The sequence below is a fragment of the Capra hircus genome, chromosome 4 (assembly GCF_001704415.2).
Source record: "Capra hircus breed San Clemente chromosome 4, ASM170441v1, whole genome shotgun sequence".
Lineage (NCBI taxonomy): Eukaryota > Metazoa > Chordata > Mammalia > Artiodactyla > Bovidae > Capra > Capra hircus.
The window spans coordinates 39,062,077-39,089,486 of record NC_030811.1 but is presented as its reverse complement, the minus strand read 5'-3'; the positions used below and the strand labels follow the sequence as shown (position 1 = coordinate 39,089,486).

At 40.3% G+C, this 27,410-nt stretch overlaps 1 non-coding gene and 1 pseudogene across 1 annotated transcript; both read left to right on the top strand.

The window, feature by feature from the left end:
• On the top strand, positions 2,740–12,303 carry LOC102178976 (annotated as a pseudogene).
• TRNAW-CCA lies at positions 19,967–20,038 on the top strand. The gene has a single exon. It is a non-coding gene; the product is annotated as a tRNA-Trp (tRNA).

Genomic DNA, 27,410 nt, shown 5'->3' with positions numbered 1-27,410 from the left:
ACGGGCGGCGGGGCGGGGCGAGGCGGGGGCGACCCGGCTGCGGCTCACGGTTGGGGCAGCGAGTGTGCGGGGCTGGGCGGGGGGCTGTTTCCGGGGAGATGGGGGCGGGGGGGCGTTTCTGAGTCTGTGGCGGTGGGTAGGGGCCCTGACTTTCTTCTTCCTCCGCCGCCGCGAGCAGAGGTGGCGGTGCTGCCCTTTTCCTCCGCTGCCCCCCTCCACGAGGAGGCTCCAGGAGTGCGCGGCCGGCCTGGCTCGCTCCTCCCCTTCCCTCTCCGCTCTTCGTCAGGAGGAGGAAGGACGACGGGACTTGCTGGTTGGGCCCTAACCTCCGCAACCCCTCCTTCCAGCCTCGCTCTTTCGGCCTTTCCCCTCGGCCCCGACGCAAGGCCGGGAGCGCGCACGTACGTCGCGCTCCGAGAAAGCCGAAGGTGAGTGGTGTCAGGGGCAAAGGAGGCGGGAACAAAGTTACCGCGCACGGACGTGCTCGTTTCCGCCAAGCGGCTGGCTCCGGGCCGGAAGTGACGTAACGAAGAGAGACAGCTTCACTTCCGGTGAGGGTGGGACTGTGTGTGAAGAAGGGTTAAAGAAAGATTCCTGTGTCGCCTACGGCTGTCGCTGGAGAATCACAGTAATGGCACGTCTGTCGTGCCTGTTGCTTGCATCCAGCGCGCACTGCCGGCTCCGGATCACCGCAGGCGCCGTACCGCTTGCTTGTTGAAAGGTCATGGCGAGAGCGAGAATCTGAAGATTCAGGAATACGCCCTTAATGGCTTTTGGGGCAGGGTAGTCACCCCGTCGTCTACCCTCAGCCAAGCCCGGGAGTTGAAACGCTGCGAGAAGGGAAGAGAGGGCGCCCTGCAAAAGAGGGTGGAGGTGGCATTAGCTTAAACTATGTCATGTACATCCAAGTTCCAGGCCCCGTCTTAACCTAAAAACAGTTGTAAATCAGTGTGGAATTTTCATAGTGCTGAAGTTAAAAAAACAAATACGAGGAATAATGAAATGTCAAGAGAGTCTCAGAATTATTACCAACGGCCTTGAAGTCAAAACACCCTGCTCAAATGAGAGTTGTCATCTTGTCGCTTCACCCTGTTTCACCTTAACTATCTAAATCTGTGGGTCTGCAAAACATAACCATTTAGTGATCTCAGGTCTCACTGCATTACCAGCCTTGTCTTTCAGTTATGGCCTGGGCACTTAAGACAATGAGATTAAAACTTAAATGACTTACTGTTTGGGGGGATTTTTTAATTGGAGTATACAGTTGATTCACACTGTTGTGATAGTTTCTGGTGTATAGCAAAGTGAATCCGGTATACATACATACATTCTTTTTAAGAATTCTTTTTCCTCACAGGTGTTTACAGAGTATTGAGTAGAGTTCCCTGTGCTATATCTTAACTGGCTTTTATTATGGTTGCAAAGAAAAGCTGAGTACTGCGTCGTGGCCACAAGTAGTCACCCCTTTCCAAGTTTTATTTGTTCAGTCCATCAGTTTGTTCTTGGTTCTTGAGCACTTGATATCTGCCTTTCATTCATGCTTTAGTGTAAATAATTTTAATTGATTTGACACTAACACTGTATCTGAGTCTGGACTGATCTAAGATAAAATCAGACTTACCTAAAAGAAAGTACAAAAGGTGTTTGCTGAAGGGTAGGTAATCTTGAAATCGGTTCATTTCCTAGGAGACCACACAGTAGGTCCTGCCATGTAGCCAGAAGGATGTGGTTAAGCGCATTGGGCAACTGAATAGTAAGGAGTAAGGTGCCTAAAAAACGTTTCTCCTTGGCATTACTGCTGAATGAATTCAGTATTCCTGAAGCCTAAACTAGTTAGCAAGCAGCTTTTCCCAAAAACTAGGATCAGCCTGCACTATCATCCTACTTTGAAAGCCCTGGAATAATAGAACAAGGAGAGCAAAACAGGTTTATCTAGCAGTTCCTCACATGCAACAAATTTCATTTAAGAATATCATCTTCCATTCTATACTTGCAAAGAAAACTTGTTCCATAGAAAATGAGTAGCTTCCAATCTAGGTTGCAAACAGAAAACATGTACTAAAATATTTTTAGTATTATTCTGCCACCCTGTTTGTTTCTGTGAAGATCCATCTTAGGTAGGGGTAGGGGTGAGGGGAAATGGGGAGAAGACCAAGAAGTGAAGCACTTTGAGGTCCCCAGAGAGAGCTACTCTCATGCTTTGAAATGCTAATGATTAGCAGGGTTCAAACTCCCCAAAAATGAGAAAGACCTTTATATTACAAGTCATATGTTTCTGCAAGCTTGTCTACTTACCTTCATTGTGAAGAGACTTGCAATTGCCACCTAAGGCTATATTTTAGCCTTTTACTGTTTGTGTGTTATGTCATATTGTCTATTGGTTTTTAAAAGAGAAAAGGAAGTGGTAAGTTTTTTTTGTTTGTTTTCCTTATCTAATAGCTCATATCATACCATTTCAACTGTTATTAAAGTGTGGCCTGAAACTAAAACTTTTTCAATGAATCATGCAATCAAAACTATTTTCATAATAAGACATGATTTGTCTTTATTATACTCATTTTTTCACAAATCCACCATGGAGTTTTCCAGAGGCAACGTGACATGTGATGATACCATCATTCTGATGGCTAATAGAATGTGTGTCATATGTTTTCGAATGTTCTTAAGTATTAGGTTTCTGAAATGTGTGAACATTTGAAATATCTGCCCAACTCAGTGAAACTATTTTCCAACTGAATAATGGATGATGTTACAAAATCACGAGTTAAAGCTTCATTCAAAGTGCAGAACAGACTGATGAGCTTTAATGTAACAGAACAAAAAGTTGATTGATATGATTTCAGATCTCAATTTATAATAAACCTTTAAGAAACTACTGTGGAGTTTTGGTGTAGTATCAAAGAATAACCATAATTATCTAGAAAAGCTATTAAAATACTCCCTCACTTTTCCAACAGTGTATCTTATTCATACTTTTCTACCATAACATATTGCAACAAATTCAACCCTATTAAACCAGTCAAAAAAGAGATCTGTAGAAAGGTAAAACATGAACCCTCTAACAGTTTTTCTTTTATAAAAATAGTTTCTTTCATTTAAATATGTTGTTTTAATATATGATGAAGTCATCTTAAATGAAAAAAATAATTTTTTTGGCCACATGGAGTGGCTTGAGGGATCCTAGTTCTTTGACCAAGGGTCCAGTCAAGGCGCTTGACAGTGAAAGTGTGGAGTCCTAAGCACTGTACTGCCAGGGAATTCCCTAAATGAATATTTTTAAATTGCCTCCATTTTTATTTCTAATAGCAATAGCTATAACTCATAAAATAAAGCTTTTTTGTGGTGCTCAAAAAAATTTTTAAGTGTAAAGGGATCTTCAGATCAAAACCTTTGAGAAATGTTACATAAAATCATTAAAATTCCAGTTCTTCCATTCATGCTTCTGATGGTACAAACAGTTCACAGACAGGTCATGCACTGTAATTCCAGAATCTTTCTTGTAACTAAAAATTTCTGCAGGGTCTTTCAACATTGCTCCTCCTTTAGAGAGGTTGGATGTTTAATTTTCAGTTGGGTTTTTCTCAGTCTTGAAAAACTTAACCTCTCTTTATTTCATCCTTTATCATAAAGAATATCAAGCTTAGTATTGTTAGAGAAAAGCAAAGCCAAAACAATAAAACTTTTCAATTCAATAGTAAAATCAAATATTGGCTAGTATCTCCTGAATATTTACTGTGTGTCAGGCTTTGTGCTAAGTGCTTTATGTTTATTTTCTCATTTAATTCTCTCAACTGCATCTAAGGAGCACAGTGGTAAAGAATCCACCTGCCAATGCAAGAGACGGGTTCAGTCCCTTGGCAGGGAAGATCCGATGCAGTAGGAAATGGCAATCAGCTCCAGTACTCTTGCCTGGAAAATTCCATGGATAGAGAAGCATGGCAGGCTACAGTCCATGGGGTCTCAAAGAGTCCGACACAGCTAAGCAGCTGAGCGTGCACACTCGCACCTGCATTTAAAAATAGGATGACCATAGTCAGCCTGCCTGGAGTGGTCCTTGTTTGTGCCACTTGTACAAGCATAATTACTAATACTACCCCCCTTCCAATATGGGGCTTCCCTGGAGGCTCAGACAGTAAAGCATCTGCCTACAATGTGGGAGTACAGGGTTCAATCCCTGGGTTAGGAAGATCCCCTGGAGAAGGAAATGGCAACCCACTCCAGTACTCTTGTCTGGAAAATTCCTTGGATGGAGGAGCCTGGTAGGCTACAGTCCATGATATCTCAGAGTCGGACACAACTGAGCAACTTCACTCACTCCAGAATATAAATTTTTCAAGTTGGGACATAAATTATCTGATCACCTTTCCCATAAAAAGTACTATCAACAGTCTACAAATTAGGAAACCAAGGCATAGAGAGATTGAGTGTCTTGCCCAAAGTATACTGCTAGTTAATATGGATCTGGAATCCTAAAGAATAACGAGCTGTTCCATGATAGTGCTCCTGAGATTTATGTTGAACCTGACTATGGTAACATATTCCAGAATAAAAATAACACACAAAATCTTATGATAAAATTTTAAGTTCAGTTTCAGTAGTCAAACACTAATGTGATACTTGTGTTCTTCCCACCCTCATCTTTTACACAGTTCAGAGGCCCACAATTTGCAGAAAAGCAATGCTGCTTTAGTGTGTGTGTGCACACGTGTGTGTTGGACGTGGTAGGGGAGCAGTGCTTGCTAGTTCAATAAAGCTGAAGGATACCTATTTATAAAACAGGAATGGTGGGTGAAACTAAGAGGCTTTCCTGATGGGGATTCTCCCTGATCATAAGGAAAGAACACTATTTTTGATGACTGTATAAGTGTGCCTGGCTTAAAACCACACCTCCCAGCACTTCTTGCAGATGAAGGATGTGAGCATACTATGCAGTCTTGGCCAATGAAATCTAAGTGGAAGTTGTTGGATGAGATTTCTGAGAATACTTTCTTAAAATGGAAGGCCAGTTTAGCTGATCTTGCCTTTTATTTTCCTTTACAATTGGATCTCAAATGCAATAGTGGAGCTTGAGCAACCATCTTGTAACTACAAAGGAACAAGCACATGTTAAGGATGGCTGGGTTAGGAAAGAGAAAGGCCTGGCTCTCTGAGAACATTTTCAATTCAGTTCAGTTGCTCAATTGTGTCCAACTCATTGCAACCCTATGGACTACAGCACACCAGGTTTCCCTGTCCATCACCAACCCTCAGAGTTTACTCAAACTCATGTCCATTGAGTCAGTGATGCCATCCAACCATCTCATCCTGTCGTCCCCTTCTCCTCCTGCCCTCAATTTTTGCCAGCATCAGGGTCTTTTTCAATGAGTTAGTTCTTTGCATGAGGTGGCCACAATACTGCAGCTTCAGCATGAGTCCTTTCAATGAATATTCAGAATTGATTTCCTTATGATTGACTGGTTTGATTTTCTTGTAGTCCAAGGGACTCTCAAGAGTCTTCTCCAACACCACAGTTCAAAAGCATCACTTCTTTGGTGCTCAGTTTTCTTTATGGTCCAATTCTTACACCCCTACATGACTACTGGGAAAACCATAGCTTTGACTAAATGGACCTTTGTTGGCAAGGTAATATCTCTGCTTTTTAGTATGCTATCTAGGTTTGTCATAGCTTTTCTTCCAAGGAGCAAGTGTCTTTTAATTTTATGTCTGCAATCACCATCTGCAGTGATTTTGGAGCCCAAGAAAATAAAGTCTGTCACTGTTTCCATTGTTTCCCCATCTATTTGCCATGAAGTGATGGGACCAGAGCCATGATCTTAGTTTTCGGAATGTTGAGTTTTAAGCCAGCTTTTTCACTGTCCTCTTTCACGTTCGTCTAGAGGCTCTCATTCCTCCTTGCTTTCTGCCATAAGGGTGGTGTCATCTGCATATCTGAGGTTATTGATATTTGTCCTGGCAATCTTGATTCCCGCTTGTGCTTCATCCAGCCTGGCATTTCACATGATGTACTCTGCATATAGGTTAAATAAGCAGGGTGACAATATATAGCCTTGATGTACTCCTTTCCCGATTTGGAACCAGTCTGTTGTTCCATGTCAAGTTTTACCTGTTGTTTCTTGACCTGCATACAGATTTCTCAGGAGGCAGGTAAGGTGGTCTGGTATTCCCATCTCTTGAAAAATTTACTGTAGTTTGTTGTGATCCACACAAAGGCTTTGTCATAGTCAATAAAGCAGAAGTAGATGTTTTTCTGGAATTCTCTTGCTTTTTCAATGATCCAACAGATGTTGGCAATTTGATCTCTGGTTCCTCTGCCTTTTCTAAATCCAGCTTAAACATCTGGAAGTTCACAGTTCACGTACTGTTGAAGCCTGGCTTAAAGAATTTTGAGCATTACTTTAGTAGTGTGTGATATGAGTGCAATTGTGCAGTAGTTTGAGCATTCTTTGTCTTTGCCTTTCTTTGGGATTGGAATGAAAACTGACCTTTTCCAGTCCTGTGACCACTGCTGAGGTTTCCAAATTTGCTGGCATATTGAGTGCAGCACTTTCACAGCATCATCTTTTAGGATATGAAATAGCTCCAGTAGAATTCCATCACCTCCACTAACGTTGTTCGTAGTGATGCTTCCTAAGGCCCACTTGAGTTCACATTCCAGGATGTCTGGCTGTAGGTGAATGATCACACCATCATGGTTATCTGGATCATGAAGATCTTTTTTGTATCATTCTGTGTATTTTTGCCACCTCTTCTTAGCATCTTCTGCTTCTGTTAGGTCCATACCATTTCTGTCCTGTATTGAGCCCATCTTTGCATGAAATGTTCCTTGGTGTCTCTAATTTTCTTGAAGAGATCTCTGGGCTTTCTCATTCTATTGTTTTCCTTATTTCTTTGCATTGGTCACTGAGGAAGGCTTTCTTATCTCTCCTTGCTAGTCTTTGGAACTCTACATTCAAATGAGTATATCTTTTTCTCCTTTGCCTTTAGCTTCTCTTCTTTTCTCAGCTATTTGTAAGGCCTCCTTAGACAACCATTTCGCCTTTTTGCATTTCTTTTTCTTGGGGATGGTCTTGATCACTGCCTACAGTACAATGTTACGAACCTTCATCCATAGTTCTTCAGGCACTCTATCTGTCAGATCTAATCCCTTAAATCTGTCACTTCCACTATATAATCATAAGAGATTTGATTTAGGTCATACTGAATGGTCTAGTGGTTTTCCCTACTTTCTTCAATTTAAGTCTGAATTTGGCAATAAGGAGTTCATGATCTGAGTCACCATCAGCTCCTGGGCTTGTTTTTGCTGACTGTGTGGAGTTTATCCATCTTTGGCTGCAAAGAATATAATCAATCTGATTTTGGTATTGACCATCTGGTGATGTCCATGTGTAGACTGTTCTCCTGTGTTTTTGAAAGAGAGTGTTTGCTATGACCAGTGCATTCTCTTGGCAAAACTCTATTAGCCTTTCACCTGCTTCATTTTGTACTGCAAGGCCAAAGTTGCCTGTTCTCCTGGTATCTCTTGACTTCCTACTAATGGATTTGCCAAATCAACCCTGGACCGATGAAGACATAAAACTGGTAATATGATTATGCCACTATTTTTTCCAATTTCATTACAGATAAACTAAATTCCTAAATATTACAAGGGCTTCCCTGGTGGCTCAGATCGTAAGGAATCTGGCTGCAGTGCAGGAGACCCCAGTTTGATCCCTGGGTCACAACGATGCCCTTGAGAAGGTAATGGCAAGCCACTCCAGTATTCTTGCCTGGAGAATTCCATGGACAGAGGAGCCTGGTGGGCTACAGTCCATGGGGTCGCACAGAGTCAGACATGACAGCACACACACATAAATATTACAATGTGAACCCCATGCTCCCATTCCACTTCGATGATGGGTATCATTAACGACAGCATTCTTTCCTGCTCATCCTAAACATAGCCTCAGAATCCATCTCAACATAAGTGTCTAAAACCCACATCACCCAGCAGCTCAGGCTTGAGAAGCACATGGGCCAAGTGTGCTTCACCAGAAAAGCAAATGATCATGCAGTGCTTATTCCCAATGAGAGGATTTTGAGGCTACTGTGTCTCCTTTCTTTGAGAGACCAGCATCTTTTTCTCTGCCCTTAGGGCCAGATTTTTGGCACCCCAGACTATGGGGACCCTCACTTGGCTATGCTGTACCCTTCAGTCTCTTTCTGTGAGGGTAAAGCCTTTCCTTCATGTCTATCACCATTCTGGGCTTTCCCATACCTTCAAATTGAGGTGCCTTCCCAGGAATGGAAGTCGAAGGAAAGGAAAGAGTTAGGGGGACACTTTGGAGTCTCTACCAGGGTTTTTGGGATTAAGTTCTCATTCACTTTGAAAGGAACTGGTAACACAGAGGATGTGGGCACAGGGAGTTTTGGGGAACTGTCTGGAGGGAAGGTGAAGTTCAGTGATGCTCCTGCTTATAATCCCCACATCATTCATCACTTTGTTCTTAAATAAAGCATGGGACATAGACATACACAAAGCAATATATACCAGAATAAAAGAAAATATAACACAGGACTTCCCTTGTGGTCCAGTGTTAAGACCTCCTGCTTCTACTGCAGGGGGCACAGGTTTTATCCATGGTCGGGAACTAAGATCCTGCTGCATGCTGTGTGGCAAAGCCAAAAAAAAATTTTTACAAAAGAAAGAAAAGAAAATACAACACGAAATTTGCAATAAAACTTAAGGTCAATTTCACCAGTGAAACTCTGGAGCAATGTGTCACTCCCAAGCTCATCTTTCACACAGTTTCAGAAGCCTATGACCTCTGAATCAGAAATGATACCAGTAATGAAATTATTTTTTATGCTTATTCTGAAGCAATTTTTCCTATTTGGAGCATTGCTTGGTCAAAAAATTCAGGATTAACACCCTGACACAAAACTACACATGTGAGTTATGGTGTATTAGTTATGCCTTAGTTATAGAGACAGATGAATACATTGAATTATGTCAAGATTTAGAGGATATGTAATTTACTGGAATCAATATTTTGTTAATGTTTAATTTCACAAGAATACTTATGTACTTTTCAGTTCAGTTCAGTTCAGTTCAGTTGCTCAGTCGTGTCCGACTCTTTGAGACCCCGTGGATTGCAGCACGCCAGGCCTCCCTGTCCATCACCAACTCCGGAGTTCACTCAAACTCACGTCCATCCAACCATCTCATCCTCTGTCATCCCCTTCTCCTACTGCGCCCAATCCCTCCCAGCATCAGAGTCTTTTCCAATGAGTCAGCTCTTCTCATGAGGTGGCCAAAGTATTGGAGTTTCAGCTTTAGCATTAGTCCTTCCGAAGAACACCAAGGACTGATCTCCTTTAGAATGGACTGGTTGGATCTCCTTGCAGTCCAAGGGACTCTCAAGAGTCTTCTCCAACACCACAGTTCAAAAGCATCAATTCTTTGGCACTCAGCTTTCTTCACAATCCAACTTTCACATCCATACGTGACCACAGGAAAAACCATAGCCTTGACTAGACGGACCTTTGTTGGCAACGTAATGTCTCTGCTTCTGAATATGCTATCTAGGTTGGTCATAACTTTCCTTCCAAGGAGTAAGCGTCTTTTAATTTCATGACTGCAGTCACCATCTGCAGTGATTTTGGAGCCCAAAAAATAAAGTCTGACACTGTTTCCACTGTTTCCCCATCTATTTCCCATGAAGTGATGGGACCGGATGCCATGATCTTCGTTTTCTGAATGTTGAGCTTGAAGCCAACTTTTTCACTCTCCTCTTTCACTTTCATCAAGAGGCTCTTTAGTTCCTCTTCACTTTCTGCCATAAGGGTGGTGTCATCTGCATATCTGAGGTTATTGATATTTCTCCCGGCAATCTTGATTCCAGCTTGTGCTTCTTCCAGCCCAGCATTTCTCATCATGTACTCTGCATAGAAGTTAAATAAGCAGGGTGACAATACCAGTCTGTTGTTCCATGTTCAGTTCTAGCTGTTGCTTCCTGATCTGCATATAGGGTTCTCAAGAGGCAGATCAGGTGGTCTGGTATTCCCATCTCTTTCAGAATTTTCCACAGTTTATTGTGATTCACACAGTCAAAGGTTTTGGCATAGTCAATAAAGCAGAAATAGATGTTTTTCTGGAACTCTCTTGCTTTCTCCACAATCCAGCAGATGTTGGCAATTTGATCTCTGGTTCCTCTGCCTTTTCTAAAACCAGGAAGTTCACAGTTCACGTATTGCTGAAGCCTGGCTTGGAGAATTTTGAGCATTACTTTACCAGCGTGTGAGATGAGTACAATTGTGCAGTAGTTTGAGCATTCTTTGACATTGCCTTTCTTTAGGAGATAGATATTCAGGAATATTTGGAAGTATGACTACAGAACAATACTTTAAATTTCTAATTACACCTACTAAGACTTGACAGAGAAAGCATAAACAAGTAAGCCATTTATGTAGTGTTCAAAGTTCTCATTAATAAGGTCATTATAGCCTAAAACTACACTATTGGTGATATAGATCAAAGGAAATAACTTCTACTAGAACTTTTTAACTGACCATATGAATCTTATTTTGTGTTCATAGTACTGCAATAAAATTATTAGAATCTAATAAAATTATTAGGATCAATTGATTCATCTTTATATTTATGATCAGATGATTTTCAACAAGGGTGCCAAGACAATTTGATGGGGAAGAATAGTCCATTCAACAAATGGTTATGATGAAGATGATTATTGTTGATTGATGAAAACAACTGTTCAGCCCCTCTCCATTTCCCTTTTCCCTCCATTTCCCAAAAGTGTTGCTTGAACAACTTGATAGCCACATGCAAAAGAATGAAGCTGACCCCAACCTCATGCAATATACAGAAATTAGCTCAAAATGGATCAGAAGCCTAATATAAGAGCTAAAATAAAAAAACTCTGAGAAGTGAACATAGTGTTAGTCATAGTGTTAGTCACTCAGTCATGCCAGACTCTTTGCGACCCCATGGACTGCAGCCCACCAGGCTCCTCTGTCCGTGAGATTTTCCAGGCGAGGATACTGGAATGGGTTGCCATTTCCTTCTCCAGGGGATCTTCCCAACCCAGGAATCTAACCCGGGTCACCTGCATTGCAGGCAGATTCTTTACCGAGTAAGCTACAAGGGAAGCCCCTATATTTCTTTGAGCCCCTTATTTTGGAGGGGGTGGCAAGAATACTGGAGTGGGTTGCCATTCCCTCCTCCAGGAGATCTTTCCGACCTAGTGATTGGACCTGGGTCTTGCACTGTAGGCAGACGGTTTTCCGTCTGAGCCACCAGGGAAGTAAACATAGGAATAAATATTTGCAACCTTGGGTTACACAAAACCTCAGATGAGAACTCAAAAGCACAAACGACAAAAGGAAAAATAGATGAATTGGACTTATCAAAATTAAAAAAGCTTGTGTTGCTTCAAATGGCACCATCAAGAAAAAAAAAAGACAGCACGTATATCTTTACAAAATTTTTATACAGTAAGGGATTTGTATGTAGGATATATAAAGAACTTCTGCAACTCAATAATGGAAAGATAAATAGCCCAATTTTAAAATGGTTAAAGGATCTGAATAGCTATTTCTCAAAAGAAGACATACAAATTGCTACAAAAGAAAGTTGAAATAATGCTCAATAACATTTAGCCGTTAAGGAAATTTGGGCTTTCCAGGTGGCTCAGTGGTAAAGAATCTGCCTGCCAGGAAGGTGATGAGGGTTCTATCCCTGGGTCAGGAAGATCCCCTGGAGAAGGAAATGGCAACCCAATCCAGTATTCTTGCCTGGGAAATCCTGTGGACAGAGAAGACTGGCGGGCTACAGTTCGTGGGGTCGCAGAGTTGGACACAACTTAGCAACTAAACAAACAACAACAACAAAAAAAAATTAGAAAATTTATATAAAAAAACACAATGAGATACCACTTTAAAACACCAGGATGGGCACTCTTTCCTCCCTGCTTCCAAGAAAAGAAGGAATAATGGTCGTGCCAGAAAGGGCCGAGACTACATGCAGCCTGTTCACTGCACTAACTGTGCCTGATGCGTGCCTGAGGATAGGCCAGTAAGAAGTTAGTCATTCAGAACATCTTAGAGGCCACAACTGTCAGGGACACTTCTGAAGTGAGTGTTTTCAATACCTATGTGCGTTCCAAGCTATATGTGAAGCTACCTTACTGTGTGAGTTGTGCCATTCACAGCAAGGCAGTTAGGAATCCTGGGGAAGCCAGAAAGGACTCCCCACATCAATTTAGACTTGCGCGTGCTGCCCCACGTCCTCTACCACAGCCCTTGTAAAGAGGCAAGTCCTTAAAGACTGAAGAAATACTGTCTGAAAAGACAATAAAATGGAAAATATACTACGAGAAAAGCTAAACAGGGTGGCTATAATTAATAGACAAGTTTTGGAAAACAGCACCAAACTGCAATATACTGAGACTTCTGCTTAAAACTCTTCAGTTGCTCGCAACTGCATCCCAACTGCATCTAGGAAAAAGTGCTAACACCATCAGAGGTTCACATTACTCTGAATGATTCGAGTCCCACTTATAGTTCCAGACTTATCTGCTCAAACTCTGCACTTTAGTCATCTGGAGCTTCTCTTCAGTTCTTTGAAAGTCCTTTCATCTCTCAATGCTTGGCCTTCACATGGGCTGGTCATGTGAAACCCTTACCCCCGCCCCCCCACTTCCTACCCCTCAGTTCAGTTCAGTTCAGTCGCTCAGTCGTGTCCAACTCTTTGCGACCCCATGAATCGCAGCACGCCAGGCCTCCCTGTCCATCACCAACTCCCGGAGTTCATTCAGACTCACGTCCATCGAGTCAGTGATGCCATCCAGCCATCTCATCCTCTGTCGTCCCCTTCTCCTCCTGCCCCAAATCCCTCCCAGCATCAGAGTCTTTTCCAATGAGTCAACTCTTCACATGAAGTGGCCAAATACTGGAGTTTCAGCTTTAGCATCATTCCTTCCAAAGAAACCCCAGGGCTGATCTCCTTCAGAATGGACTGGTTGGATCTCCTTGCAGTCCAACGGCCTCTGAAGAGTCTTCTCCAACACCACAGTTCAAAAGCATCAGTTCTTCGGCGCTCAGCCTTCTTCACAGTTCAACTCTCACATCCATACATGACCACTGGAAAAACCATAGCCTTGACTAGACGGACCTTAGTCGGCAAAGTAATGTCTCTGCTTTTGAATATGCTATCTAGGTTGGTCATAACTTTTCTTCCAAGGAGTAAGTGTCTTTTAATTTCATGGCTGCACTCACCATCTGCAGTGATTTTGGAGCCCAAAATAATAAAGTCTGACACTGTTTCCACTGTTTCCCCATCTATTTTCCGTGAAATGATGGGACCAGATGCCATGATCTTTGTTTTCTGAATGCTGAGCTTTAAGCCAACTTTTTCACTCTCCTCTTTCACTTTCATCAAGAGGCTTTTTAGCTCCTCTTCACTTTCTGCCGTAAGGGTGGTGTCATCTGCATATCTGAGGTGATTGATATTTCTCCCGGCAATCTTGATTCCAGCTTGTATTTCTTCCAGTCCAGTGTGTCTCATGATGTACTGTTCATAGAAGTTAAATAAGCAGGGTGACAATATACAGCCTTGATGCGCTCCTTTTCCTATTTGGAACCAGTCTGTTGTTCCATGTCCAGTTCTAACTGTTGCTTCCTGACCTGCATACAGATAGGTCTAATTTTAACATTTTCAAACATAAATTTACATATTCAAATATCATTTGAACTTTTCTCTGACACCCCCCACCATTACCATCACTGAGGTTGGAATAAATTTTCCTTTTTTATATTCCCAATGAATAATGTCCTTCTTCATCAAGCATGTACTACAGTCTTCTCTTTCCTGGCCTGTATCCTTCAATAGACTGTAGATTGCAGCACAATAGAAACGATGTCTATTCATCGTCATATCAAGCCTCCCACAATATTTGGTACCTGCAAGTTTCTTAATGGATAGTGGGAAAATTAATGAAAAGATTAACTCTTTACTGAATTAGTTGCAACATTGCTTCTCTTTTATGTTTTGTTTTGTTTCGTTTTTTGGCCCCTGAGGCATGTAGGATCTTAGCTCCCTGATCAGGGATCACACCCACACCTCCTGTCATTGGAAGATGAAGTCTTAACCCCTGGACCACCAGGGAAATCCCTAAAGAATGGGTTGATTTTGCTGATTCATCAATTAAAATACTTCTGTTGAAAGTAACAGCTACTACAACAATCATAAAGGAATTTATTGGAAGGGTAAAAAGGGCTCATGAATTGACAAGAAATTGTAATACCAGTCTTGAAAAATGGGTAAAGAGCTGGGTAACTCCAGCAGCCAAGAAGCTGGAAAATGTTAGCAACGAATAGCCCAGTAGACTGAGAAGGACACAGTCACCTTTTTTAATACAACCCTGTTGCTGCCTCTTTAGGATTCCACCTCAAATTCTCTTGGAGATAATTTCCCCACTGCTGGGAATTGCCCCTTCATCTCTGTGTCACTTGATCAAGACTTACATTTCTGGAAAAGCGATCACTGGCTAATGATCATGTGCCATGCCCAGGCTGCTGAAGATGAGGAATATCAGGTCAGGGCCTGTCACACGTCCAGAGAGGGAATGAGGGCATGCCTCTCCCTAGGACAGTGGGGAATTCCCTCACACAGGAAGAAGGGTTGGATACAGTGAAGCTAAGAAAGTACAGCTGTCTGCTACAGCTGTCTAGAACTAAAGCAAAATATGTGTTTCCACACAGAATAGTTTGTTTTGGTGCCATGTGTGTATTTAGGGCCTCTAGAGTCGCTTAGAAAGTAATAAAAACACATGAATTGAGTGTGATGTTTTTAGAGAAACATAATCTTTATCCTGTAGTCAAGTGGAATATTCAGTAATTCAGATATGGTTATGCGAGAAGTTTTACTTAATGAAGTGCTCAGTTAAGGATAGAAAAAGAAATTACAAAATAAACATTTAAAACATCAACTGAAAAGCACTAAAAGTACTTTTAGTTGCAGCAGGCAAAAGTTATACGGGACTCCCATCTCAATTACAGCACAGAATTCTACCTTCCTGTGAAAATAGCAATTGACCTAGAAATCCAAAAGGCTTTGAAAATCACTCAATAAATTTTTAAATGTCTGTAGGAGTCTTGGGGAAACCTTGTGGTAATTAATGTTTGTCAAGAATGCAACAGGAATTCAGGGTCATAGAGACAAGAGGAAGGGTTTTTCTCAGATATGGAAGAAATAAAGCATCTAAGAAAAAAAATGTCCAATGTAAAACCTGAAAAAGCAGGAGTGAAAAAGAAATATGCATCCACACTAAACCCTGCACATCAATGTTTATGCAGTTTTATTCATAATTCTCAAAATTTGGAAGCAACCAAGATGCTCTTCAATAAGTAAGTGGATTAACTGTGGTACATACGGACAATGGAATATTACTCAGCAATAAAAAAGAATTGAACTACCAAGTCACACACACACACACACACACACACAAACATGTAGGAAACTTAGGTATGTATTGCAAAGTGAAATAAATCAATTTGAAAAGGCTCACAATACTTATTTCAACTATATGACATTCTGGAAAAGGCAAAACCAGAAATAGTAAAAAGATTAGGGGTTCAAAGCAAGGGAGAGATTCATAGGTGGAGCAAAAAAATATTTTTAAGGAAGTGAAATTGGTTTTATATGATCTTATAAAGGTTGACACCTATCATTATACATTGGTCAAAATCCATAGAATGTATAACAAGAAGAGTAAACCCTAATATAAACTTTAGTTGGATTTTAGTTAATAAAAATGTATCAATATTGGCTCATTAATTGTAACAAATGTACTGCACTAATATAAGATGTTAATATTAAACTGGGCATGGGGTATATATGAGAACTTTCAGCTCAAGTTTCCTACAACTCCTTTTTATTTTTTTTAAAGTATATTAATTTTTTCAAGACTGATGCATGCACAATTATAATTTTAAAATACTATAAACTTCTTAGCTGCATTTATCATAATATCTACCAAATTAATAAACACGTATTTTCTTCATAAGTGGTAGGTGAAATACTCACTAAGGAATAAAATGAAGTAGATGGACGTAAATACACAAGTAACTCTTCACTGACTATACATTAGCCAGCCTCCAAGATGATCCCCGATGATCTTCATGACCTTTTATTGTTGTTTTAAGCCCCTAAATTTTGTGGTATTTTTTATGCAGTAATAGACACGACTGAGCAACTTCACTTTCACTTTTCACTTTCAGGCATTGGAGAAGGAAATGGCAACCCACTCCAGTGTTCTTGCCTGGAGAATCCCAGGGATGGGGGAGCCTGGTGGGCTGCCATCTATGGGGTCACACAGAGTTGGACATGACTGAAGCGACTTAGCAGCAGCAGCAGCAGACAATGGATACACTGACTTTCAATGAGGATTCAATCAATGGATGCACATCAAGAATAAAAGTCTTGAGGATAAATGAACAACTTTGGATTTACAGGACTTTGAAGAGGTTTTGACTTAGGCATAGGAAGTTTACAGAAGGGACGAATCATTCTGTAATGATTTCAAGGTCTATAGGGAACCAACCACTGCTGCCCACTCCCTGAAACACAAAACACATAAATGTTGGCAGCTAGGTGGTTACTCCTGGGTGGGTGGTGGTGTGTAATATATATATAACATATATTGTATATTCTATATTATACTACATATAGTATATAAGTATATAATAGTATATTATAAAAATAGTATATTACATATATATAGTGACAAATGTATAATGCATATTAAGCACCATACAAAATAAAACAAAAACAGTTATTTGCAAAAGCATAAGTTTCCTCCTACCTCTTTGAAATCAGACTCTACCTTCACCTGTCCCAGGCAACTAGCTATAAATTAATTTTCATGTTGTAGAATTTCTGATGAATTGAATCATACATAGGGTATGTGGTTTTCTCTTGCTTAGCATAATGTTTTTGAGATTCATCAAGTTGTAGCTTGTATCAGTATCAATGTATCAGCTTGTATTCATTTCATTTTCTTGCTGAGCAGTACTGAGCAGTACTCCCTTGCTGAGCAGTATCCACTGTATGGATATACCACATGTCACCTGTGGTTGGACATTCCAGTTGTTTGCAGTTTGGGACTACTGTGAATAAGACTGCTATAAGGCTCATGAACAAGTCTTCCCTGGTGGCTCAAACTGTAAAGAGTCTGCCTGCAGTGTGGGAGATCTGGGTTCAATCCCTGGATGGGAAGATCCCCTGGAGAAGGAAGCAGCAACCCACTCCAGTACTGTTGCCTGGAGAATTCCATGGACGAAGGAGCCTGGCAGGCTTCAGTCCATGGAGTCCCAAAGAGTCAGACACGACTGAGCAACTAACACACACACATACAAGGTTCATGTAGCCACCACTAAAGTATCATACAAAATAGTGCTGCTGTCCTCAAAAGATCCCCTGTGCTTCACCCTATTCAACCATTTCTTGCTCCCCTTAAACCTCTGGCAATTGCTGCAGTTTTACTTTTCCAGATTATAATTGAAGTTATACAGTATTTAGTCTTTTCAGACAGGCATCTTTCACTTAGCAATGTGCATTTAAAATTGATCTGTGTCTTTTCATGGCTCAATAGCTCTTTTCTTTTTATCACTGAAAAATATTCCACTGCACAGATGTATCACAGTTTGATTGTCCTTTCACCCATTGAAGGATATCTTGGTTGTTCCCAGTTTGGGTTGATTATGAACAAAGCTGATGATACAGTCATTTGTGTGCAAGTTTCTATGTAGACATAAAATTCAGTTCAGTTGGGTAAATACTTGGGAGTACAACTGCTGAATCACATGGTAAGATTATGTTTAGACTATTTTTAACTTGGTAAGAACCTGCCACACCGTACCATTTTCCATTCCCATTAGTAATAAATGAGAGTTCCTCTTCTCTACATCCTCTCCAGCAACACATCCGACAATAGATATGTAGCGGTATCTCGTTGTTTTGTTTGTGTATCTGTTTATCTTTGGCTATGCTGGGTCTTCATTGCTGTGCGTGCTTTTCTCTTGTAGTGACAAGCGGGGGCTTACTCTCTAGCTGCGGTGCCCAGGCTTCACATTGCAGTGGGATGCCTTGCACAGCACGGGTTCTAGGTACTCAGCAGCACAGGGGCTCAGGAGTTATGGCTCCCGGGCTCTAGAGTACAAGCTCAATCGTTGCGGCGCGCGGGCCTAGCTGTTCTGTGGCATGTGGGATCTTCCCGGATCACGGATCAAACCCATGTCTCCTGCACTGACAGAGTCTTTTACTACTGAGCCACTAAGGAAGCCCTCATTGAGGTTTTAATTTGAAGTTCCCTAATGACAAATGCTACGGAGCATTTTTCATATGCTTATCTGATATGTGTGTATCTTCTTTGATGTGTTCTTTTTATATCTGTTCCCCATTTTTGAAAATTGGATTGTTTTCTTATTGTTGAGCTGTAAGATTCTTAGTGAATTGGTGATACAAATCCTTTATCAATTATGAATTTTGTAAATATTTTTTGCCTGTCTGAGTCTGGTCTTTTGGTCTTGTTTAGTCGCTTAAATATTTAATATTTCACTTAAATATTTACAAAAACAATATTTTGTAAATATTTTTTTTTGTCCGAGTCTGGTCTTTTGATTCTCTTTCACAGAACAGACGTATTCAATTTTTATAAAGGACAACTTATGAAGTTTTTCTTTTAAGGATCATGCTTTTGTTGTATATAAACATTTATCACCAAACCTAAGGTCATCTATATTTTCTCATTTGTTGTCACTAGAAATTTTGTAGCTTTGTATTTTAAAGCTAGGTCCATGACCCATTTTTTGTTAATTTTCATGAAAGGTGTGCAAAAGTGCTTTTTTTAAATATTCCATTTTCTTTCAGTTCATTGCTAGTATTTAAAAATAGTTATTATGCCTTAATGATAATTTTGTGTCCTTCAGAGAATTTGTTCATTTCATTTGACTTGTGGAATTTATTGGCATAAAGTTCTCCAAAATTTTACTTTACATCTTTTAATGTGTGCTGTGATCTCTCCTCTTTTAACCCTGTTATTTTAAAGTTATGCTATCTCTTTTCATTTTTTAATCTTTTTAACTAGTAGCTTGTCATTTTTGTTCATCTTTTACAGAGTTAACTTTTAGCTTTTCATTTTTGTTTCTCCACTTTCTATTTCATTGACTTCTACTTTTATCTTTACTAGTTCTTTCCTCCAGCTTACTTTGGGTTTAATTTACTCTTTACTAGCTTCTTAATGGAGAAGGCAATGGCATCCCACTCCAGCACTCTTGCCTGGAAAATCCCGTGGAAGGAGGAGCCTGGTGGGCCGCAGTCCATGGGGTCACACAGAGTGAGTCGGACACGACTGAAGCAACTTAGCAGCAGCAGCAGCAGCTTCTTAAAGACAAAGCAAGATGATTGATTTTAGATCGTATTTTTTTCTTCACAGAATTTTTAAAATTGAAGCATAGTTGGTATACAATGTTGTGTTAGTTTCAGGTGTACAACAAAGTGTTTCAGTTATTCAATATCTTTTTTTTTTAATGTACAGATTATGCAGGTAATTAAGCTCTGATCATATCTTTTGGGCTTCCCAGCTGGTGCAGGGGTAAAGAATCCACTTGAGAAGCAGGAGACCTGGGTTCGATACCTGGGTTGGGAAGATCCCCTGGAGAAGGAAACAGCAACCCACTCTAGTATTCTTGCCTGGAAAATCCCATGGACAGAGGAGCCTGGCAGGTCTACAGTCCATGGAGTTGCAAAAAGTCAGACATGACTTAGCAACTAAACAACAATATGTATCTTTTGATTACTAGTTTCTAATTTAATTCCATGGTGGTCAAATAACATGCTCACTATGATTTCCATATACATAAATTTATCCAATCTTATCTTGTGGTTCAATATATGGCCTATTTTACTGCTTCCCTGGTGGCTCAGAGGTTAAAGCGTCTGCCTCCAATGCGGGAGACCCAGGTTCGATCCCTGGGTCGGGAAGATCCCCTGGAGAAGGAAATGGCAATCCACTCCAGTATTCTTGCCTGGAGAATCCCATGGACGGAGAAGCCTAGTAGGTTACAGTCCACAGGGTCGCAAAGAGTCGGACACGACTGAGCAACTTCACCTCACTGATTACTCTAGTCAGCTTCAGTTCAGTTCATTTCAGTCACTCAGTCGTGTCCGATTCTTTGCGACCCCATGAATTGCAGCACGCCAGGCCTCCCTGTCCATCACCAACTCCCGGAGTTCACTCAAACTCATGTCCATCGAGTCCGTGATGCCATCAAGCCATCTCATCCTCTGTCATCCCCTTCTCCTACTGCCCCCAATCCCTCCCAGCATCAGGGTCTTTTCCAATGAGTCAACTCTTCACATGAGGTGGCCAAAGTATTGGAGTTTCAGCTTTAGCATCATTCCTTCCAAAGAACACCCAGGACTGATCTCCTTTAGAATGGACTGGTTGGATCTCCTTACAGTCCAAGGGACTCTCAAGAGTCTTCTCCAACACCACAGTTCAAAAGCATCAATTCTTTGGTGCTCAGCTTTCTTCACAATCCAACTCTCACATCCATACATGACTACTGGAAAAACCACAGCCTAAGCTTAAAAAATATGTATTCTTCTGTTGTTGAGGGTAGTGTTCTTTAATAAGAAAAAAGTGTTCTATAAGTGACAACAGGTCAGTTAAATTTTCCTATAGATCTACATTCTTACATATCTGCTACTTAATCTATTAGTTACTGAGCTGAGTGAAATCTACTGCAATTATGGATTTTTCATTTCTTTTCTAATTCTACCAACTTTTGCTTCATATATTTTGAAATGCTGTTTTTAATTGCATACACATTGAGAAATTATATCTTCCTGATGAGTTTAACCCCCACTCTTTTTTGTCATACTGAGTTTTTCTCCTGGCTAATGAGGCTGTATTTTCACCTTCTCTTGTCTAGTAATTTTGACTAGAAGTTAAGTATTTTGAATGTCATGGTTTTGAATATTTTGATTTTTTTAAAAACACTTATTTATTTATGTGGCTGTACTAGATCTTAGTTGCAGCATGGGGGATCTAGTTCCCTGACCAGGTATCAAGCCGGGGCTCTTTGCATTGGGAGTGCAGTGTCTTAGCCGCAAGACCACCAGGGAAGTCCCTTGAATATCTGGACATTTTTGTCTCATTTAAGGAGTATTAAATTTGCTTGTCAGGCAATTTAGTTACTTGGGGATCAGCTTGATCATGTCAAGACCTACTTGTAAGCTTTGTTAAGGTAGATTTAAAGTAACTTTTATTGTAATGCTTATTTAAACCCAACTAATAAGGCATAGTGCTTTTGGTTCTCTATTGAATGCCCCAGGTTTTTTCTTTTTTAATATGTTTTCTTCACTCTAGTTAGTAGGAGATCAATTGTCTCTTAGTCCTGTGTAAGCTCTAAGATTTGTTTAGCTCATAGCTCCTAGTTTTTGTTCTTTACCCAGCCTTGTATAGTTTCATTTTACATACGTTTAGATGATCATTCTGCCAAATAATCAAGGAAATCCCTAGGCAGAGTTTCTGATCTCCTGCTTTACATATCTCCCTTCTCTTTGGTGTTTCACCCCACATATTGCAGCCACCTCAGTCTTCCAAGTCCTTATTTCTGGATTCCTGGCTTATCAACACAGTGAGATCTCCCAGTGATGTATCAATTTCTTCTCCTGATACTATTGTCCAGAAGTTGCCCCCAAAGAGAATGCTGCCACAATCAAAAGGTGTACCTTATTGGTTTCCTTTCTGAAAGAAAGGCTGAAAATAAATGGCTTTGAATATTTATTTCAAATGTTTTGTCCAGTTTTCTAGTTATTCACAGCAGATGGCAAGCCCCATACCAGTAACCCCATCATGAGTGGAAGCAGAAGTCTATTACCTCATTTTAAATAAGAATAGAGACATCCCTAATGGTCCAATTGTTAAGACTCCACACTTTCAGCGCAGGGGATGCAGGTTCAGCCCCTGATAGGGCAACTAAGATCCTACATGCCATGTGGCCAAAAAAATAAATAAATGTGAATGAATCAGCAGACATCTGAGGGCAATAGAACATAAGGTATACTTCAAATTTTAGAGTGTAATATGAATGCTATAACATTGACTATACATGTATAAGGTGAAAGTGTTAGTCGTGTCCAACTCTTTTGCAACCCCATGGACTGTAGACCACCAGGCTCCTCTGCCCATGGGATTTTTCAGGCAAGAAAACTGGAGTGGGTTGTCATTTCCTTCTCCAGGGGATCTTCTGGAACCCAGGTCTCCTGCATGGCAGGCAGATTCTTTACCATCTAAGCCACAGTGAAGTTACTTTGTTAGGGTTGCTGTAATGAAGTACCACAAACTAATGACTTAAAACAACAGAAATTTTATTTTATTTATTTATTTTTTGGCCGTACTGTGCAGCATACGGAATCTTAGTTCCCCGACCAGGGATTGAACCCATGCCCCCTGCATTCAGAGCACGGAGACTTAACCCCTGATCTCCCAGGGAAGTCCTCAGCAGGAATTTTTTTGTCACACAGTTCTGAAGGCTAGAAATCCAAGATCTAGGTGCCAGCAGGGTTGGTTCATTCTAAGGGCTGTGAGGGACAGTCTTTTCCATGTCTCTCCCTTAGCTTCTGGAGGTTTACCAGCAATCTGACATTCCCTGATTTTGCTGCATCACCCCAATCCCTGCCTTTCTCTTGATGCGGCATTCTCCTTGTATGTACATCTGTCTCCAAATTTCCCCCCTTTTAAGAACATCATTCATGTTGGATTAAGGACCCACCCTACTTTGGTATGATCTCATCTTAACTAATTATATCTGCAATCACCCTATTTCCATATAAGGCCACATTCTGAGGTACTAGGGATTTGGACTTCAGCATAAGAATTTTAGTGGGGTGGGGGGACACGATTCAACCCATAGCAATAATTAAGATGCTGCTGCCAAAAATATGTGAGGTAGAAAGGGAACAGAAGAGAGGGAAGAAAACACGGAAAAAACTAATATCCTGGTATCACAGAACAGGAAGGTAGCCGTGAGATGTTGACAAAAGTTTATAAAACATGAAATAGGAGTTTTGGTATATTATTTAAAAGTTATAAAGATAACCAATACCATGATTAGCAAACTAAGCAAGAAGCAAAGCAAGCAACTTCAATGAGAAACAGGGTTAGGGTTTTGGTGCTTGTGTTTACCTGGAAGATGTGCAGAGTACTTTGGCTGGCTAGTCAGTGCTTGCTCCATCTGAAGAATAAAGCCAATCAATTAGATTTGGTCAATTCATGGGAAAGGGGCCATATTTGCCATGTATGGGGTTAGTATCCCCCTAAACTTCATGTCCACCTAGAATCTCAGAGAGAGATCTTATTTGGAAAAAGTGTCTTTGCAAATGTAATTCGTAAAGTTGTACTGGATTATGGTAAGCCCTAAATCAGATGGCTGATGTTCTTACAAGAAGGGGAGGTTTGAACTAAGAGACAGGACACATGGAGGGAAGAAGTCCACATGAAGACACAAAAAGAAATGTGAGTGATACAGCTACCAGCCAAGGAATGTCAGGAATTGCTGGGAACCACCGGATGCTCAGAAGAGGCAAGAATGGATTCTTCCTTAGAGCTTGCAGAAGGAGCATGTCCTTGCTAACACCCTGCTTCCAGACTTGGAGCCTCTAGGACAGTGAGTGTCCATTTAAGTTTTGTGCTTCCTGCTTCCTGGTTCGTGGTGATTTCTTAAGGCAGCCCTAGGAAATTAAAATGTGCCCCCCTCTGACTTTTTCAGGAGGCTAAACATTTGGAATTTTTAAATGTCACATCTTACAATTTTTTTCATATTGGTTATTTTTGTTTGTTTTTGAACTCATTGCTATTCAAACCAAATACATCTATGGTCAGATCTACCTCCAGCCATCCTCTTGCAAGCTCTGCAATAGAGAAACTAAATACAGTGTAAGAAGATGACTAACAGAAAGGAGAAGTGAGGTAAGTGAACTGAGATGAAGTATCAATGTGCTAAATACTCTCCTGTCAGAGCAGGAAGTAAAAAGAAAACATCTAAAATGGATTGATGAAATAATGAGAAAATGGTTCAAAGTAGTTGTCTCTGGAAAATGGTACAGGGCGGGGGCAGGTGAGTATTGCCTTGTGTTATAACTTCTTTTATATTCTTTGGTTCTGAAAGGTAGCTAGGTGGGGCATTACTCTTAGTTTTGCCAGGAAGTTACTCTCAAAGGTGAGAAACTACATTTTTCTGCCAAAAATAATTAGAAGGGGCCAAGAGCTGAGAAAAGTTTGAAGGAGTAGCAAAAGGTATGCCTGTCCCTGGAGAAAAATAGGTCTTAGTACCTTTCAAAAAAGACTCAGAAAGTATGAGTTTCCACACTTCACGTTTCCTAGAATTTATGAAGATCATGATCATCCTTAATCCTGAATCTGCCTTAAACCATAGAAATGAAACCATTGAGTTTCATGGTGTCATATTTTACAGTATCAAGAAACTAAAAACTTAAGAATATATGCTGGCGACTTCATTTTAAAATCACCTATAAAAACCCCTGAAGGTGTTTCATATTTCACGAAGGTACCTGTGCCCTTCTAAGTGGGAATGTATATACTTAATTATACAATTAGGCATAACATCTGACATGACTAATGACTTTAAATGATAAACCAAAGAAACCAAACCATAGAGCTTGCACAAGGGGAAAATCATCTCTAAAACTACACCCAGCTTATCTTGAAATTCTTGTTTTTATAAAAGCCTGCTGACACATTAGCAGCATGTATCAATACTTATATGAAGGGCACAAATTGAATTTATTTATTTAGGTAGTTCTCTAGATGTTTAGGTTGCTTCTAAGAGCAACATAAGGACATAAAAATTGGATTAAACTTGAAAAACAGGTTTATTGTATGTCACTTTCTTTCCTCTAGGACACTGATATTGGCCAATAGCTAGACTATCTCCCTCAATCTCTTCTCCACACTAGTTCTGAGGGATCTCACTCAAAGGCAGATCTGCTTAAGGCCTTCCCCTAACCTAAATCCTTTAATGGATCTAGTTGCCTTCATGACAGATTGAAGGTTTTTCTTCTTCTAATCTCTGGTCACTTTTCGAGCCTCACATCTCAGCATCCCAATCTGTCCTAATGTGGTGCTTGCTGGTCTTTGAACCAGAGTTCCTGGGTGTGGTTCCTTCCTTTTTCAATCCTCTTTCCCATGGCTTACTCTTGTGTACATCCCATGTACCCATGAAAATTCAGCTTAAGTCTCCTCTCCTCCAAAGAGGACCTTCTTCATCCCTCCAAGACTGGGATGTATATTATCTTGGGTATTTCCATTGCATGTCATTGGATAATTCATCCTAACTTGGTGTCTTCACTCATTCTCTTCTGACCCTAATTCCCCTAGATGGTTTTTTTTTTTTTTCCTTTGAAGGTTTACTAGACCTTTAACACACAGGTAAAATGCATGCATGCATGCTCAGTTGTGTCTGACGCTTTGCCACAGTATGGACTGTGGCCCCCTGGCTCCTCTGTCCATGGGATTTTCCAGGCAAGAATACTAGAGTGAGTTGCCATGCCCTTCTCCAGGGGATCTTCCCCGCCTAGGGATCAAACCAGAGTTTCCTGCATTGCAGGTGGATTCTTCACCCACTGAGCCATCAGGGAAGCCCCTAATTCCCCTAGTGGACTTAAAATCTTATGACCAGAAAGTTGGTTTTAATGAGAAAGCTTCTCCTTTTGTTTGTAAATAATGACTTTAGTTCTCAGTTCATTTATAAAACAGACAAATTCCAAGCCAGATGAATAATCAAGCCCCTGACTGTTCTGCCTAAACTTACTCTCAAATCCCTTTACATTCAACTGCCCTGTCCCCATCCCCGACAAGGGGTGTCTCAGGGAAACACCAAATCAAACAAAATCAAGCAGAAAAAAATAAATGAAACTTCTACCAAAGAAAGAGGATTGTCTTTCCATAGACTAATGCACTCATAACCAATTATTCAGACTTTGTTTTGAATGACTTGAATGTTAGTTTCCTGAAAGTTTTAATTATATTCCCTTTGCTTAGCATATTGCATAAAATAGTAGGCTATTATAAATATCACTAAGTACTTATTGCTGATAATTTTTTAAAAAGCTTGATTTCTGTTCATCTCTGGAGTTATTAGCGGAAAGTTATTGCATGAGATTATGTTGCACAAAATTTTAATTTAGAATGACAGGATTCATGAAACTTAAGTAGTTTGTCCCATTTTATGAAAAATCATAAAGCAATTGATAAGAATCTATAAATTTCAATCCAGATGAAAGCAGAAATGCTGCAGAATTTTTTTTCTTAATACTATTTCCTATTTTCTCTGAAAACTCTAGATATTTAAAGGTCTTCGATTAAACAAAATTCTTCAAAATCTAAGGAAAATTCAAACTGCCCATATTCCAGGAAAGGTAGAATTGGCCTGCATCTGAAAGAAATGTTTAGGCCATATGACATTGACTTTCTTCTGAAATATTTTCCAAAGTAAGGACTATTTGCCACTTTCTCTTTTTCTTCTGATATTCACATTGGATTCAAAAGAGAAATTTTAAATATCAGCTAAGTAAAACTTAAGCTGTCATTTCTGCATGTTTTTTTATCCAAAAATCCCATTCATATCTATAGTCCACTGAGCATCCTGCTGACAGTATTTACAGATAATAACTCATTTAACTATTTTCAGAACACCCTGGTGAGGCAGGCATTACTGTCATCCACATTAAGCAAATGTAGAAAGAGATCAAAGAAATTAGATAATTTTCTCAACATCATGTAACTAGCCTCTTGGAGCAGAGCCTTAAGTAGTATATCTCCTTTTGGAGAAGGGGTAAAATAAGAATTTGTCTAAAGAACACATAATAATTTTGAAACATTTTTTTTCCACAGCTGTTCATGAAAGGACAGCTGGTTAATGCCTCACAGAATAATGTGAAGTCAAAGCTTATGACTTTTCATTCCGTGGTCACTGAAACTGAAAGGTAAACAAATAATTACTCCAGAAAGCCCAGAAACTTTTTTTTTTTTTAAGCTTTTTACTATCAGCGTTGATGACAGAGACTGTTGAGTCCTACCACATCCAGGGAAGGCACCATCCTAGATGCAAAGATGTAAAGCAGACATGTTTCTTCTCTGACGGCACAATTTATTATTTAAATTTTTTGCGGCTGTGCTAGGTCTTCGTTGTGTGCAGGCTTTCTCCAGTTGCAGTGAGTGGGGGCTACTGTTCCTTGTGGTGCTTGGACTTCTCATTGCTGCGGCTTCTTTTGTTGCAGAACAGACTCCAGGCACACAGGCTTCAGTAGCACGTGAGCTCAGTAGTTG